This window comes from Balaenoptera ricei, chromosome 13 (assembly GCF_028023285.1).
Source record: "Balaenoptera ricei isolate mBalRic1 chromosome 13, mBalRic1.hap2, whole genome shotgun sequence".
Classification (NCBI taxonomy): domain Eukaryota; kingdom Metazoa; phylum Chordata; class Mammalia; order Artiodactyla; family Balaenopteridae; genus Balaenoptera; species Balaenoptera ricei.
Genome location: NC_082651.1, coordinates 50,065,011 through 50,083,456, shown reverse-complemented (window position 1 = coordinate 50,083,456; position 18,446 = coordinate 50,065,011). Strand labels below are relative to the sequence as shown.

Genomic DNA, 18,446 nt, shown 5'->3' with positions numbered 1-18,446 from the left:
ATTTATGTTAAACTAAATTTTGTTTGGTTACTTACTTTAGTGATGCCACACTTGCATTGAATTTTATTTTCGAAGACCTTCACTCTGTGATTCTTGGTGAATTAAAAATGGTTTTGCATTCTGAGAAAGAGTTAGAATTTGATCTCTAATTGAATCATGAAGAAAAGGCTTGTATGGTGGGATTCTGGTGATCTTTACTTAGATTTTCTGTGTTTGAAATAGATAGAAACTGAGTTGTTTTAGCTTCCTTTACATTTGCTTTTGAGGGACTTCTCTGGTGGTCCAGCGGTTAAGACTCCACGCTCCCAATGCACGGGGCCAGGGTTTGATCCCTGGTCAGGGAACTAGATCCCGCATGCCGCAACTAAGACCCAGCGCAGCCAAATAAATAAATATATATATATATATATTTTTTTTTTAATTTGCTTTTGAGAACATCTGCTATCACATTGACAGCAACACTTAGTTGATTATTGTTTCTGTGAAACGGCCTTTTCTACTACATGGTCAACCTTTCCTTTATAGTCTTCTGGCACTTTAGTTTGTGTAACACAGTCTAACAATTATCAATACATGTCCCTTTATACTTTGCAAGTTCTTCTACCATATGGTTTCTTATATTTCTAGTTGAATTTAATTTTTTTTGAGTACAGGAACTGTCTGATATATATTTTACACTGAACATATAGAAAATACTCAGAATATGCCTGTGATTGATTGTCAAATGATTATAAACTGCCCAGAATGTGCAGATTTTGTGAATTGTTCTTAGGAAGAATTACTTCAAATTTGATTGTGCTAGAAACCACTGACTCATAGGAGTTAAAAGCCATATATCTGTTTTTCGAAGCCCAAACTATGTTCTTTGAAATTGAGAATTGTTTACTTTAGTGGAACCTAATCCACTTATATAGACTTCCCCTTGCTGCTCTTTTTCTACTGGTTTAACCTCTTTAAAACAGGGCGGAGATAAAAGTATATTACCTTAAATTTCATTTTTGGATTCCTGGGCCATTTATGACTACTCTGTATTTAGTTACTATTTTTTATGAACTTTAAGTTAGTAAATTACATGAATATTACAGGACCTGATTTACTTCCCTGATTCTTTGAAAGCAAGAATATCTGGTATAAGGAGTAATTTACCAGAGTTGAGTGAAGAAACTATAGTTCTTAGATGATTTCTGCTGATAGGATTTGCTTTAATTACACTTCTACTCACCTTTCTCCTCAGTTACTGAACAAAGGCAAGTGTGTCATATTTTTTGGAGTGAAAATGTTGAATTGAGAGCTTTGGGAGGGAAAATCAGAAAAATATCTTCTTTAAAAGTTACTTCTTAAAAAGAAATGCCTTTATGGGATTAACAGATACAAACTACTAGTCATAAAATAGGTAAGCAACAAGGATTTATTGTATAGCACAGGGAACTATATTCAGTATCTTGAAATAACCTATAATGGAAAATAATCTGAAAAAAAAATGTATATAACTGAATGACTTTGCTCTATACCTGAAACTAACACAATGTTGTAAACCAACTATACTTCAAGAAAAAAAAGAAAAAAAAGGAAAAAGAAATGCCTTGCATAGTAAGAATTCAAATATTTGATTGTTTGAATTGCCCTGCTCTCAAGTGACTACATTTAGTTGTTAAATTTGAATCATAGATGGTCAGCTAGTAGATACCACCTTATAGGAGGGATACCCATAAAAGGGTGTGATGGCCTACCTCTACAATTTATGATGAAAGCTGAAGTTAGAAAACGTATCGAAAGAGACCATGAATTTAGAAATTCAGCCTGTTGGAGTGGAAATGCCAGGTAGGAGACTGTGATTTAGTTGGGTCCTTTTGGTTTCCATTAACTATCACACTCAAATTATGTCAAAGAAAGGAGGATGTATTATAAGGGTGCATGTTCCAGGACTCAGTCTCTCTCTGACCCTCTGTTTTTTTCTCTCTCTGTCTCTTTCCCCTCCTTAACTCCCCTTTCTGCATGGTCACTTTCAGCCTTTCTCTGTATACTTAATCCATTCTCTTCTCCCTTTGGACTGGCTGCTTTTGGTTGCTTCATCATAGCTGCTGTATGTGTAATTCTCATGTCTTTTCTAGCCCTTCTCTCCTTCACAACCTTTTAGTTTAACCTTTCATTCGTAGCTAACAAACTCTTCTTTAATATTTCCTAAATGTTTCCAGATGTTCAGGGCTCAGCTCATCATTTTATAATTGGGCCATATCTACCTTGACCAGGAAGTTGTTATAGTATAAAATACACAGCAGTTGCAGTATAATGGCCAGTCACCAGATACATGTTTAATGGGTTACTGGTAAGTTTCTCAATGTACATAATATCAGAAGTATCTTTGACCTTTGAGAAATAGTTTAAAAAAAAAAAAAGAAGAAGAAGCCTCAGCCTGTGTGTTTGAATGCTAGACTGTTAGAGCTTCAGTTTAGTTATATACGAAATAGGAAAACCAAGTGATACCTGACACAGTTAGCATATGAGGCCCAAATCACATGCTTTATCATCAGCATCCTTGATGATGAAACAGCCAGAAACTGTCACTGAGTTATTTCACATGTTTAATTCTTTCAGTTCTTCCAGCAAGCAGCAAGCTTAGAACAAGATTTCAGTATTTGATTTAGATAAAAATTTTGTTAAAGTGCCTATAGGTCCAGGCCTCTACAGCACAAACTTATGCAGCAAAGGGCCTTGGATAGAGTAGAGTAGGGGTTCACTACATGTTTAAGTGAATCGTATCATTTTTGTATATTGATATATTTTCTTTCAAAAAATTGGCACCTCTCACTTAATGCTTTCTCTAAACGTTTACACAAAATATCTCTCCACACTTATTTTAATACATAACTTTTATGATGAAATTCAAAGCTCAAGTGAAAAATTGCTCAGGCCATTGAAATAAGTTTTTATTGACTGTGACCTCTGATTGGTGAAGATTCTCAGTTCTGTATCTGTAATGTTGAGAGAGAACCAGAGCTTGTGTATAATCTGTGGCTGTCAAGATAGGATAGTTTTCCAGCATATAGGTCTCGGGATTTTTCTTCTTCAGTCAACAGTGGTAAATTAATATAGATTCTTTTCAAGTTTAGTTAACAAAGATAAATTAACCTTCTATTTACTATGGCTGATTGGTAAATAGATATATCTCATAGTGTACTAGTTACATGGTATTTAGTACTTTAAATCATGCTTTGCTGTATATTATTTTATCAGATAATTACAACACTATTGTGAGGTAAGTAGTGTAGCTGTTAGAATCCCTTTTTAACAAATGAAAAGGCTGAGAGAAAAATTATTTGCTTTAGCTCACATGGGTAATCTGTAGCACAGGCAAGAAGAAAACAAAGTCACCTCCCAGTATGCTGTCCTTTTCAGAAGACCACAGAGTCTTTAAATTATCATGTGTTACAATTTCAGGATATATTTTTAGGTACAACAGCTAGTTTATTTGATATAATGTGTTCGGTGGTGAGAAAGTAGTGGAGCTGATATTGGCTTCTCTGGAGCTGATACAAGGATTATTGGTTTTTTGTTTTTTTTTCTGACCTTGTATGATTTAAACTTTGAGATCAGCTCTGACTTTCCTGATGCTTTTTGTAGCTGCAGTCTCATTGTTTGATGGTTTTGTATTTACTCTATCAATCATCTTCATCCTGGTTCTCTTCCAAATTTAAGGTTTATTTTCAAAGGTAAGTTAAGTTTGAGATTTGCTCTCTCTTTGGCACTTGGGATTAATAAACTTGGCCTGCTAGTTGATAACTGCTCTAACCCTGGAAAGTTTGTGCTGGTATTTTAAGAAATAATACTTCTTTGATTTATGAGCCTTGTGTGTGCCTCTGGCAATAGTCCTTTTGCAGAGCATACAGAGTTATTATATAATGGTTACTCACGTGAGTGTGGACTAGAAGTTTATGCCGTACTTTGCACTCAAGTCCATTTATTTATGCCGAAAAATCAAGCCCTGTTGCCTCTGCTTCTACTTCAGGTGTCAGTCCATCAACAGTGTACGCTGTTCACCATTTATATTTCAGAAACTGCTCGGAAATCTTGAAATAATCCTTTACTTTGGCCAGCTGTTCTTCCATTTTAGTGTTCCTAGAGCCTGCAGCAGTTTTGGAGAGCCTTGGCTGACTTTTTGGCACTGCCCCACCCCGTTCCACCCCATTTAACTAGAATAGCTTATAATTTCCATTTAAGATTTCAGTTAAATTTTATTTGAAGAAAGGTGGCTATACTTAACGTTGGAAACAAATGACTTAACTAGTGTCTTTATGTCAGCATTGTAAATGAGGTGACAGTATTGCCAAAGAATGAAATGCTCCTCCTTCCTTCCTGTTATATCACACAATATCATGGGAGTAGTTCAGTAATTAGTAAACTCTATGTATTCATTATCTTTGGAATGGTACATATCAGATGTAACTTTTACTTTTACTCCCATCAATATATGTTTGTGGTAACTGTGAAAAGTGTTATTTTATTAGTCTTGTTCATATTCAGATTAGATTTACTTTATAGATTTCCCATAGGGAATGAGTCAGAAATATGAACTTTGATGGTGGTGTTTTATGCTGTGTTTTGTTGTTGTTGTTTTTTTTGAGTCATGATGATCCCCAGAAGTGCCTCAAAGTCCATCATGGGGGAGGAAAGGTGGAGCATAGGTGTACCGGGCTCTGGCCCCAGTATCCACTTCAGTCAGAGCAGGTGCAATTTTACCTATTGAATTAATGGGGTTCCACAAAATATTTAGTTTGAAAGAGGATTCTGGGGCTAAACTTTGAAACTACCAGATTAGTAGAAAGACCTAGGAGTTAGGAAACCTAGGTACCAGTTCTGGCTATCCATTAACTAGTTTTGTAGTGTTAGGAAAGTCACTTAACATATCTTTCTCAGTTTTTCATATGTAAAATAGAACTAATTCTGTCTAACTGATAGAGTTGTTTTCAGATAGTGGTTTTTAAAACTGATGAATCAAAAAGTATAATAAAGATATTGTTATTAATAGGTGTAATTCCCAATAACTGAGAAATCCAAAATGGTTTTGAATTTTGCTGTAGAATTTATCATAATAATAGCTATGGTTTTTTCCCCCTAATTTTCTGTGATCTAGGGCATTGTTATTTCTTCTTCTTCTTTTAAAAATAAGTTTTGTTGATAGCCTTCCTTAAAACTTGATTTCTCACGGAAGCCAGTGACTATAAACACAAACAAAGGTATGTATATTTATTTTTAAATTTTTATATTAATTTTATTCCACTGTTTCTAACAACATAAGTAGATAAATGAAGCTTAGCTTGGAGAAAATTTTAACTGTCTCTGCATTCCCAAGAGAAATCAAGTCTGGGATGCTTGCATTAATTTCCAGTCTTTGAAGGGCCAGAAAACTGTGCCTGAAATTGGGTTAGCACATTTCTGAAACTACTGTTACGTTACTCTGCTTAGTTGGGTTGGGTGCCATTTCCTTTCTTCTTTCCTTGAAGCAGCAAATACAAGCTTCATGTTTTCTTTAGGAAACCATCCCAAGCCTGTAAATTTATTTAAATGCCACAGCTTGTGAAATCACAGGGACATGCATAAAGAACAGATCTTATTCAGAAAAGGCTCAGTAGTTGTGTTGCAGCCTTAAAGAGATTACAAGTCTATGCTCTTCTCTTTTACCTGATGGAGTATTAAAATGGCCTCTTGTTAAAGGAGTTGATTAGCTAATTTGATTCAGAAAGAAGTGAGAATAACATTGTAGGGTTAGGTGGTGCTGACTGATTTTCTAGCTCTTGCACAGCATATGCATTTTAAATATCGGAGGGATTAACCTGTTCGTTGCATCATACCACCAGAATGGGATAGCCCAGGTTACAATTTTGAGCAAGCTGGCCAGTTTCTGCTGGTTGTTATGGATGTATGGGAAAGCACAGTCCTATCTGACAAAGGAATGTATCTGCCTATGGGGTATTAAATGTGAGATATGCCAGAAGGGTAGTATGTCCTATCTTCTGGAAGTTAACAGAATAAAATATCTGAAAAGATATGTTCTTTTTCCTTATTTAAAACTCTTTCTACTGAACAAAAAAGAAGTCCTTAGAACCAGGAATTCCAAAGGAATTAAGGAATTTTTAACTGGTCGGGTATTTTCTGGCATAGTAACATGCAGTTTTATTGATCAAAAGTCTTCCTGGGAAAAATATAGCAATTCCATAATAATTCTAATAATAGTCACTTGTTGAGTGCCTCTTATGTGCCAGTTCTTAAAATATTATTTTAAGGTACATAAATGAGGAAAAAGGTTTAGCGATGTTGAACAATGTACTCAAGGTCATACAACTCAAGTAGGAGGGTTAGAGGGTTGAGCACAATTTTCCCTGGCTGTAAAACTCATTCTCTTTCCCTAACCATGCTCTTTCTCAGTGAAGAATCATTCATGAAATCTCTCTCTCTTAGTTTTCAGAGTATACTTTCCCTTTACGACAATTTATGTCAAGTGAATCCTACTTTACTTTTATTTTTCATGGTGAAATTAGATATAATATACCTAAAAATTAAAATCCAAAAGACTAAATGAAAGTTAAGTTTGGACTCCTTGGGATTATATATTACCAACATTGATTTGCCTTGCTGGGGCTTTTAGTACACCTCTATCAGCTTGCTTTTTGTTTGTGTTATGTTCTTTAGTACAGAATTTTTCCTTGACCATTGATCACCATTTTCCTCTTCACACTGCTGTACTCCCTACTCCTAAGAGATTGTGGGGATCTTTTAGGTCCACACTACCAGAAACTTTGTTCTTCCTTCAGATATTCATGACTAATATAGGGATGCAATATTACATTTAGTCAGTAGGTGCCATCATCTAACATCATGTGCTTCAGCCTGAAACTTCTTTCATTCATGGCTTTAGTTTATTTTAAATGAATCCATTTCTACTTTCTGGATCAACAATTTTGGATCTCTGTTTTGTTTATAATGAAAAATACTTCTAGTTTTCTTTGCTTGATAAATTACATTTGTAAAGTTGATTTGTATTTTCTGCTGTCTGTTTTATTAATAAAAGAAATTGAGTAATAACTGCACTGTTTTTACATATTTTATATGCTGACACTGAGGTGATGGTGCCACTGGTAAAAACAACCCTTTGATGAAGATGAGATATCAGGCTAGTTCATGCTTTTACCTTCCAAAGGTGTTTACGAGAAATTGAAATACCTCGTTTTATTTTTAAGGCCAAACAATACTTCAAACCTATTTTTCTGTGCAGATTTAGACACTTGAGAAGATTGTCAAGTATCTTCTAACTTTGGAGTAAGGAACACTGAGTGTACAGTCTTTCACCCACTAAACACACATTGTTTTATTCAAAGAGGTTAAGCCCTATCATCATCTTGAGATTTGTCAATGAGTTAGAGCCTTTGGAAATAACCAGCTAAGCCGGTGATTCTGGGTATGGCTTTAGGCAAAGGGAATAGCTTATACCTTGGCCCTTGGCTGGTTGGAGATTAAATAAGAATAGCAGTCATGTTCACTAAGGATGTCTCTACTTAATAATGGCTAGGTGGTCTAAGGTATCTCTTTAAATTCTCAGACTTGAGTTCACTGCCTTATTTCTTATTTCTTTATTAGATGCCTTCTCTTCAGTTTCCTCTCTCTCTCTCTTTCCATATATATATCTATACATATATATGTATATATCTATACATAGAAAAAAAAAATATATATATATATATTTTAAGAACCAAATCTCTTTAGAATCGGTTTTCAATCCCACAAGGAAAGGTTTAAAAATTTTTTTTTGTTGTCATTTAGTGGTATCTCATATGCAGAAAGTATGTCCCTATTTGCTCTGTCCTTATGTGTAAATTTGAGTTAACTTGAACTTTACTTCTGGAAGTTAGGTCCAACTAAGTCTGCCCGCCACATGATTGGGAACAGTGGCAGAATAGACTTTTCTGTAGTGTTCTACTTCCTGCTTGTATACAAAGCTATTCAGGATGAACCTGAAACAAAGATGGCAAACTGGTATAAGAGAAGGTGAAGGAGTACTATTCTTCTTCATGTGAATAGCAAGGAGGAAACTTAGGTGCTTACCCTGGGAAATTTAACCTAACCAATTCCTCTTCATCCTTCATGTCTCAAATGTTCCTTGATTGTGGAGATTTCCTTGACTTCCCTGTCTTAGTCCCCCCTATTACATACCTTCCATAGCTTTTCCTTTTCCCTTGTTACAATACCTTATCCCAGTTGTAGTTGCTTGTTTAACTATCCATCTCACGAGATTGTAAAGGCCATGAAAGTAGGAATTAGCTATTCTTATTGCTTGTTGAGTCACAGGTGCTTATGATAATACGAGGCATAGTGATGCCAAATATAAACTTGTTGCATTAATGAGCAAGTGAATGTTCAAATGTTATGAGAGACTAATAGTTCTGGGTGAGGACTTGCCTGACTCATTCTCCCCAGGGTTTTAGTTCTCTAAAGTAAGAACTCCCCTCTAAAATCTTTGAACTACCTTGTCTAAGTAGAGATAGAGAGAAGAACATTAAGGATGAATATGGAGTAAGTTAGTTGTTTTAAGGGAGGTCCTATATAATTTTACCAGGTGGGTAGTAACTTATTTTTTAATAACCGCAGGTGCACTTAGCCATTTGTTTCTAAATTTATTGTTCTGGGCTTTTGGGGTATGTGTATTTTATTTTTCTACTTCTTCCTGGTTAGGCTCTATATAAATTTTTACTTGGATATTCATGTCAGCTTATGATTTTTGTCCAAGCGTTCATTGGTTTGATTTATAAAAGGGATTACAGATACATAGGTTTTTACCATAGTAACTACCGGAGGGTACATTTGTGTGGGGGTAGAGCCTGAAAGATGGGGAATAAAATAATTATTTGAATGACCCTTTAAACTGTGTCTTAAATAATAAGCCTTATTGTTCTGTATCACTCACTGTGTCATTTAGGAATAATAGCTCTGTATCACTCACTGTGTCATTTAGGAATATTTGTTTTATCATTTGTAGAATGTTTTTGTGTCTCTAGGGGGAAGGGGGCATCAAAACATCTTCCACAGAAAAACCATGATCCTTAAGGAGTAAAGTTTTGTTCTTTGCTGTTTTATGGCCTTCCTGCTGCTAACCTGCAGGTGTTCTTTTTGCTCTTTGGCTTCCCCCTTGTTTGTATTAAATATACCAATAATTAAATTCCAAAATTTTTGCAAATTTTGGCAGCAAATTTGTAATCCATTTGTTTATTCTTTTCCTGCATTGTGATTAACCAAGACTAGATTTTAATTTGTAGATTTACTTGAATTTGTGGCTTATGTAACAAACTTTCACTCTCTCCAATTAATCTTTGTAACATTAGGTTGAAGAGAGATGTCATTTTGAAGGGAGAGGTATTTATCTTATTTCTGATAGCCTTCTAATCTACCTCCTGGTTCATCTATTACTTTTGTTGATTTCATCCTACTTTGATCCTTTTAACTGATTTCTATGTTGGCCTCTTTTTAAAACTACCAATTTAAATTGGAAATTAGGCACAGAATTTAGAAATGTGAAAGTAGCTCTTTAATATAGTTTGTTTGCATAGTGCCTTCCCTGGTTCTATAAGTGTCTTATTTGTCTTCTTGGCATCTTTACAAAATAGATTTAAAAGGACTGGAATTATTCTGTTGTTTTTTTTTTTTTTTATATTCTTTTTCTCAAAGGGTGAACCAAGTACTGTGGGCTAACAGCCAGTGTCAAGGAAAAGCGAAAAGAAGTAACAGAACAGGACTTTAGGGACCAGGGTTCGATTCCTTCTCCTATCAACTATCAAAGAAACAGTCTGGTGAGAATTGGCTTCTGCTCATTTATATGTAGAATCTGCAAAGAACAGGCTTCTGACCATGAGAAGAATGGCCTATTTTCTCCCTGTATAAACTATTAGGGGCCTTCTGTCACCACATTCACGTTAATTTGATCAGTGATACAGACATTTGGGGAACTGGGATTATTAGTATTGTTTTTATAGAAGAAGAAAATGAGTCCTGGATAAGTCATATAACTTCATTCTATTTCAGCTATCCTTTAGCAAGTGCTAAATATATAGCTAAATCTGTGCTGCACAAATATGTTACACAGAATTTGATCTGGATAAGGCGATAAGACAGGCACTTATGTATGCAATTCTGACCAATAAAGTTTATGATAATGTGATCTGAAGGACTGTGGACAAAAATGCTAGGCAACTCAAAGTCAAGGGAAAAGAGTTCATGAAAAGGTGATACGAGTTGGATTCCAAAAAAAGGTAGGATTTATCCAGAGTCGCTTGGCTTTTAACAGAGCTGGGGTTTGTTATCCATTATGGTATTCATTACATGCCATAACTTTTTGCCTGAAAATTAAAATTAGTGTAGAACTCACCATGAAACATTCCTTGAAGAAGTTAAGCAAAGAGAAGAGCTTAGACGTACTACCTCTTGGCTTGATCCTCAAAACAGTTCATTTTCTTTGCAATGAATCTTGACAACATGATTCAAAGAATTTAGCAGATGACAGTTTTAAGGAAAGAAACTTGATTGATTTCTTTTTTCTCTTTCTCTCCAATTCATGATTTACAAAGCCTTCATTTTTTCAAATGTTTACCTCTCTACCATAGCTATAGCACTGGAGTAGGTGAGTAGGTGAACTAATAACATGACTTACAAAGATAGGACTAGGCAAGTGACATTCTTGTGAAGCAAATAAAGTGTTTGGTCTCTCTGTATTATCTTTGGATGCAGGTTAGAGGTAGTTACTGCCACCACCACCCTCAACTCTGGAAATAAGCCAGAGTTTCTTGCTTGAGATAGACATTAAGAAACATTCATTCAGTTTTACTGGACACCAAAAAGTATTCAAGAGGGTTAAAATATACAGTCCCTACTCTCAAGTTCTTTATAATCTGGTTGGAGAGACAGAAATGAAGAACATAACCTAAGCCTATGTATTGTTAGTACTTTACAGTTCATAAGCACTTTTCTCAAATATTCTGTTTTAAGAGATGCTCAGAATCACCATACCAGCTGCCCAGTTGACAGACTAGAAGCTATATGATTTAAGTTACTTGGATGAGAAACTAAATTTCACCACTTACTTGAACTGCTAAGATGTATGGTATGGACAATAAATACTAAAGGTCATGGAGGAATGAGAGAAACCATTGTCCATCAGTAGATTTTAGGCAGTTCACAAACTCCCTCACATTTTGTGGTAAAGTTTGTATGCAAGTGCATTTTTCTAGGAAGAGGGTTCATAGTTTTCATCAGATTTTTTCCCCCTTTTTTTCAATTGATGTATAATTGCCATTTATTTCATCAGGTTTTGAAAGCGAGTCTGTGGCTTCAAAAAAAAGTTTAAAAACTACTTGTCTAGAGTATTTGGCAAACACTTAGAGAGTGAGGCCTTAGATGAGTTTTGAACAATAAGCCAAGTGAAGAGAGAGCAATCTGAACAGAAAAGTGACAGCACCTAAAATTTCTTCTATTTTCTCCAAATAGTGCCCTGAGCTGCTAGATCTTCAGCATAGATTCCTGATGAGGTTTACTTTCTTTCTTGTGCTAATTTTCCTACTTCCCTTTGCTATCCCCCATGTTCCAAGAGTGTACAGGTAATTGGTTTGGATATAGTGGTTACATCATAGGTCTTAATAATTAATTTTAGATATGATTTAACTAGTAGAAGTTTTTTTTTTTTAGGTAAAATGGGTGAGAGAAATACATCTAAGCAATGACAATACACGTAGTAGAAATCATGATAGTTTATTCTGAAAATTGAATAATAATTGACTGCCCAATACGAAGGGTAGAATATCCATATATTTTAGCTCATTTAACAGACATTGTTACACACGATATGGGCCAGAAACTGCTGTGAATACAATAGCCAGAAAAAAACAGACCATGCCCTTGTTCTTATAGAGCTTTCAAAACAAATTTCGCAAATGTGTCTATAACTTATGAACTCAGTTATACTCTTAGATTTGTCTTTTTGGGAAAATCCCAAATAAGATCAATGATATTGAGAGGACCCCTTTCTCATGGCTGTTCTCTTCCTAGATCAGTGGTTCTCATCAGGGCTTGCAGGGAAAGGGTTGCCCCCAGAGTACGTTTGGCAATGTCAGGAAACATTTTTGGTTGTTCCAGCTGGGGAGATACTACTGATATTTAGTACATAGAAGCCAGGGTTGCTGTTAAATCTCCTACAATGCACAGGACAGTCTCCACAACAAAGAATTATTCAGCCCAAACTGTCAACAGTGCCAAGATTGAGAAACCCTGCCCTAGATGGACGTTTCAAAGTAACTGAATGAAATTGCCTTCATAAGGTAGAGTCAGGACTTACTCAGGCATTTCAATACTGCAATGTCATGCCGCCCTAAGGTTCTAGTGTTTCCTCATTAATGAGTTTCAGGCTTTATTTAAAGACTCCTTGATGTACTCATATTCTGCTTTTGGTTCATTTCAGTGGGTATGGTTAAAGAAGTAGGGGATGGTGGCTTGGGTTTGAAGTTTGGAACTATGCTTTCTTTTAAAAAATTACCCAAACTGTAGTGGTATGATTAATATATTCCTATTATTATCTCTTGTTGTCGTATTTACTGAATTACATGTCTATATCTAATAGGTAAATCCCAGAACATGATCATTATAGATTAACAGATAGGAAGGACTTAGAAAGGAATCAACATAGGTGTTTATTTCTAGGTGAATACTCTAGAACAGTGCTTCACTAGCTTAATGTGTCCCTAGAAATCTTACTAAGATGTAGCCTCAGTACATCTGAGGTGAGGCCTGAGATTCTGCATTTCTGTCAAGCTTCTGGGTGGGAAGGCTAGGTGAAGCATTAGATCATAGCACAAAATAAGTATGCTTGAAGTATCACTATACTCCAACCAAAGAGAAGAAGATTAAAAGGCTTTTTCTGCTTTTAACTTATTTTTAATTTTCACTTTCTGGTTTTAATAGTGATAAAATTAATGTTGGAGAACATTTGAAAAACAACAAAAAAAGGGAAATCTCTAGTACTAATCTCTACCACCCCAATAAAGTTACTGTATTTTGTATATTTTCTTTCTGTTATTTTATCTTAAGGACTTTAAAATATATATCCTTAAATACAATATATGCATTATACAATTCTGTATCTGCTTTTGTTGAAAAAAAGAAGAAAAAAATTCCCCTTTATTTTTTTCTCATTTTCTTTGTCCTCTCTACTACTGCATTTTATTGTTCAGCTTTGAATAATTTAGTTTAGGAAAGAATTTATCACTTAGGAAGAGGCCTGCTGAGAGGGATAAAGGATCACATGCCTTGCTGTAAAGACTTCATTTTGTAAGCTGACTTATGTCATGTGGCAGTTGAAAATATATTTCTCATCATTGGGAAAAACAAAGCTGAGAAAATTCTGTTCCTTTAAATTTGATTTTCTTTCTCCTTGGAGAATGCATAACTGATATTCTGGAACTTGACCTAGGCAAGGAACATGTCATTGCTATTTGAAATTGAACAGTTTTTTTTCTTACGGAACTAACATTTATTGCTCATAATTGGAAGCTCAGTGATAAATGTCAGATTAAAGTACAGGCATACGTTGATATATGCAGGTACTGAAAGTCTGTGAGTGAGTTGAATATTTGTGATTGTGAATCCTATTTTCCACTTACAGATCTTCCTCGACTTACGATGGGGTTATGTCCCAGTAACTTACAACCCATCCATCGTTAAGTTGAAAATATCATAAATCAAAAATCATTTAATGCACCTAACCTACCTGACATCATAGCTTAGCCTAGCCTACCTTAGAAGTGCTTCAGAACACTTACATTAGCCTACAGTTGGGCAAAATCATCTAATACAAAACCTGTTTTATAGTAAGTGTTGAATATCTCAGTAATTTATTGAATACTATACTGAAAGTGAAAAACAATGGTTGTCTGGGTACAGAATGGTTGTGAATGTATTGATTGTTTACCCTTGTGATTGTGTGGCTGACTGGAAGCTGTGGCTCTCTGCCTGGTCCAAGAAAAGATCAAAATTCAAAATTCGAAGTACAGTTGCTATTGAATGCGGATCTCTTTGCACCATTTTAAGGCTGAAAAATCATGAGTCGAACCATTGTTAAGTCTGGGACCGTCTTTACTTATATTAGTGCCCTCTAATGAGAAATTGTAATGAAATTTACAGGTTGTTAGAGAAAATTACCCTTTGCTCTATGCTTTTGATGCAGCTTATTTGTCTTATCACCTACTCACCTTAGTTAGGCTCAGTATGTCTCATGAAAGGCTTCTAGATTGACAAGCAATTAACATATACTCTGGACTTTTTGGTTATCTTAAAAGTCCATTTAACTTTTAAGCCACCTGAGGCCTCTGAAGTTTTAGTGAACCATGTGCACTTCTCTAACTCAACCCATAATTTGTAGAAAGCATCAATTTTAAAAAAATTGTAGTCATTTTATAGTTGATTGAGAACTTTTATTGCTGTGCTAAAAAGTTTACCATTTTTTCATATTGCATCATAATTGTCAATCTAAGTGATTTATAACAAACTTTCTTCTGCTCTCTTTGATCTTTCAAGCCTCTTGATACTTTTTTGTTTTGTTTTGTTTTTTGTGGCCATTTGTGGGCCATTTGTGGGATCCTGTGGGATCTTAGTTCCCCAACCAGGGCTTGAACCTGGGCTCCCGGCAGTGAAAGCAATGAGTCCCAACCATTGGACTGCCTGGGAATTCCCGATACTTTAAGTTAACAGATTTCTGAGAGTGACTCTTTTAGGAATGGATTTTTCAGTCTTCTATAGTTATATCATAATTGGTTCCACTTGGGCCTCCCAGAATTGGTTGAAAGCAACGCTTTAAATAGTCCACAGGTTTTTAAAGCCGTATGTTCAGTAAAGCATGTTAATGGTTCAGTAAGCTCATGTACTCTGTCAAGTCATCAACATGATTAGGCTTCATAGCAACTATCAGCATCCTGTGAATATGCCAAAGACTTAGCTGATCCACTCAGCTGAGTTCACTCTTTAAAAGACTCTTATTTATGCCATACAAACAACCCTTCAGACCTGCCTCACTATATTGGAGGAATAGTAATTAAAAGTTCCTCATCTCCTTTCTCAAAGAATGTATCATCCTCTTCCAGTCTGCTTTAGAGGGATGACTCTCCGACTGAATCAAAAGGAATCTCTTCACCATCCTATTTTGCTTTACTTATTGAATTAGTTAGGATTAAGTTCAGCTGTCAGTCACAAAGATCCAAATTAACAAAGACTTTAAAAAGATAGGAATTTATTTCTCTTTTACGTGAAAGCCCAGAGTTGTTTCTGTTCCACACAGCCTTCAGAGTTCCAGACTTTTCCATCAGATCGCTCTATTGTTCCTTGGGCATAATCCTTGTCCTTGTGTCTGAAGAGGCCATTTTTTTTTCAATTTAATTTAATTTATTTTTTTATACAGCAGGTTCTTATTAGTTATCCATGTTATACATATTAGTATATATATGTCAATCCCAATCTTCCAATTCATCCCACCACCACCACCCCCCACCACCACTTTTCCCCCTTGGTGTCCATACGTTTGTTCTCTACATCTGTGTCTCTATTTCTGCCCTGCAAACCGGTTCATCTGTACCATTTTTCTAGATTCCACATACATGCGTTAATATATGATATTTGTTTTTCTCTTTCTGACTTATTTCACTCTGTATGACAGTTTCTAGATCCATCCCCGTCTCTACAAATGATCCAATTTCGTTCCTTTTTATGGCTGAGTAATATTCCATTGTATATATGTAGCACATCTTCTATATCCATTCATCTGTTGATGGGCATTTAGGTTGCTTCCATGACCTGGCTATTGTAAATAGTGCTGCAATGAACATTGGGGTGCATGTGTCTTTTTGAATTGTGGTTTTCTCTGGGTATATGCCCAGTAGTGGGATTGCTGGATCATATGGTAATTCTATTTTTAGTTTTTTAAGGAACCTCCATACTGTTCTCCATAGTGGCTGTATCAATTTACATTCCCACCAACAGTGCAAGAGGGGTCCCTTTTCTCCACACCCTCTCCAGCATTTGTTGTTTGTAGATTTTCTGATGATGCCCATTCTAACTGGTGTGAGGTGATACCTCATTGTAGTTTTGATTTGCATTTCTCTAATAATCAGTAATGTTGAACAGCTTTTCATGTGCTTCTTGGCCATCTGTATGTCTCCTTTGGAGAAATGTCTATTTAGGTCTTCTGCCCATTTTTGGATTGGGTTGTTTGTTTTTTTAATATTGAGCTGCATGAGCTGTTTATATATTTTGGAGATTAATCCTTTGTCCATTGATTCGTTTGCAAATATTTCTCCCATTCTGAAGGTTGTCTTTTTGTCTTGTTGGTGGTTTCCTTTGCTGTGCAAAAGCTTTTAAGTTTCATTAGGTCCCATTTGTTTATTTTTGCTTTTATTTCCATTACTCTAGGAGGTGGATCAAAAAAGATCTTGCTGTGATTTATGTCAAAGAGTGTTCTTCCTATGTTTTCCTCTAAGAGTTTTATAGTGTCCAGTCTTACATTTAGGTCTCTAATCTATTTTGAGTTTATTTTTGTGTATGGTGTTATGGTGTGTTCTAATTTCATTCTTTTACATGTAGCTGTCCAGTTTTCCCAGCACCACTTATTGAAGAGACTGTCTCTTCTCCATTGTATATCCTTGCCTCCTTTGTCATAGATTAGTTGACCATAGGTGTGTGGGTTTATCTCTGGGCTTTCTATTCTGTTCCATTGATCTATATTTCTGTTTTTGTGTCAGTACCCTATTGTCTTGATTACTGTAGCTTTGTATTATAGTATGAAGTCAGGGAGTCTGATTCCTCCTGGTCCATTTTTTTCCCTCAAGACTGCTTTGGCTATTCAGGGTCTTTTGTGTCTCCATACAAATTTTAAGATTGTTTGTTCTAGTTCTGTAAAAAATGCCACTGGTAATTTGATAGGGATGGCACCGAATCTGTAGATTGCTTTGGGTAATATAGTCATTTTCACAATATTGATTCTTCCAATCCAAGAACATGGTATATCTCTCCATCTGTTTGTATCATCTTTAATATCGTTCATCAGTGTCTTATAGTTTTCTGTATGCAGGTCTTTTGTCTCCCTAGGTAGGTTTATTCCTAGGTATTTTATTCTTTTTGTTGCAGTGGTAAATGGGAGTGTTTCCTTAATTTCTCTTTCTGATTTTTCATCATTAGTGTATAGCAATGCAAGAGATTTCTGTGCATTAATTTTGTATCCTGCAACCTTACCAAATTCATTGATTAGCTCTAGTAGTTTTCTGGTGGCATCTTTAGGATTCTCTATGTATAGTATCATGTCATCTGCAAACAGTGACAGTTTTACTTCTTCTTTTCCAATTTGTATTCCTTTTATTTCTTTTTCTTCTCTGATTGCCATGGCTAGGACTTCCAAAACTATGTTGAATCATAGTGGTGAGAGTGGACATCCTTGTCTTGTTCCTGATCTTAGAGGAAATGCTTTTCACCATTGAGTATGATGTTTGCTGTGGGTTTGTTGTATATGGCCTTTATTATGTTGAGGTAGGTTCCCTCTATGCCCACTTTCTGGAGAGTTTTTATCATAAATGGGTGTTGAATTTTGTCAAAGGCTTTTTCTGCATCTATTGAGATGATCATACGGTTTTTATTCTTCAATTTGTTAATATGGTGTATCACATTGATTGATTTGTGTATATTGAAGAATCCTTGCAGCCCTGGGATAAATCCCACTTGATCGTGGTGTATGATCCTTTTAATGTGTTGTTGGATTCTGTTTGCTAGTATTTTGTTGAGGATTTTTGCATCTATGTTCATCAGTGATATTGGTCTATAATTTTCTTTTTTTGTGATATCGTTTTCTGGTTTTGGTAGCAGGTCTCTTGTAGACAGCATATATATGTGTCTTGTTTTTGGATCCATTCAGTGAGCCTGTGTCTTTAGGTTGCAGCATTTAATCCTTTCACGTTTAAGGTAATTATCAATATGTATGTTACTATTACCATTTTCTTAATTGTTATGGGTTTGTCTTTGCAGGTCCTTTACTTCTCTTGTATGTCCCACTTAGAGAAGTTCCTTTAGCATTTGTTGTAGAGCTGGTTTGGTGGTGCTGAATTCTCTTAGCTTTTGCTTGTCTGTAAAGCTTTTGATTTCTCCGTCAAATCTGAATGAGATCCTTGCCGGGTAGAGTAATCTTGGTTGTAGGTTCTTCCCTTTCATCATTTTAAGTATGTCATGCCACTCCCTTCTGTCTTGTAGAGTTTCTGCTGAGAAATCAGCTGTTAACCTTATGGGAGTTCCCTTGTATGTTGTCATTTTTCCCTTGTTGCTTTCAGTATTTTTTCTTTGTCTTTAATTTTTGTCAATTTGATTACTATGTGTCTCAGCGTGTT

The 18,446-nt window shown here is 35.5% G+C and overlaps 1 protein-coding gene across 2 annotated transcripts in view; it reads left to right on the top strand.

The window, feature by feature from the left end:
- The window catches only part of COMMD1 (copper metabolism domain containing 1), a 144,911-nt gene that overhangs the window by 95,034 nt on the left and 31,431 nt on the right, over positions 1-18,446 (top strand). The window contains exon 3 of one of the 2 annotated variants that reach the window (XR_009506438.1): positions 9,715-9,836. The exons of the other annotated variant lie outside the window; for it this stretch is intronic. The gene's annotated coding sequence lies outside the window, so the exon portion shown is untranslated. The remainder of the gene's footprint in view (positions 1-9,714; positions 9,837-18,446) is intronic. 2 annotated transcript variants of the gene reach the window in all.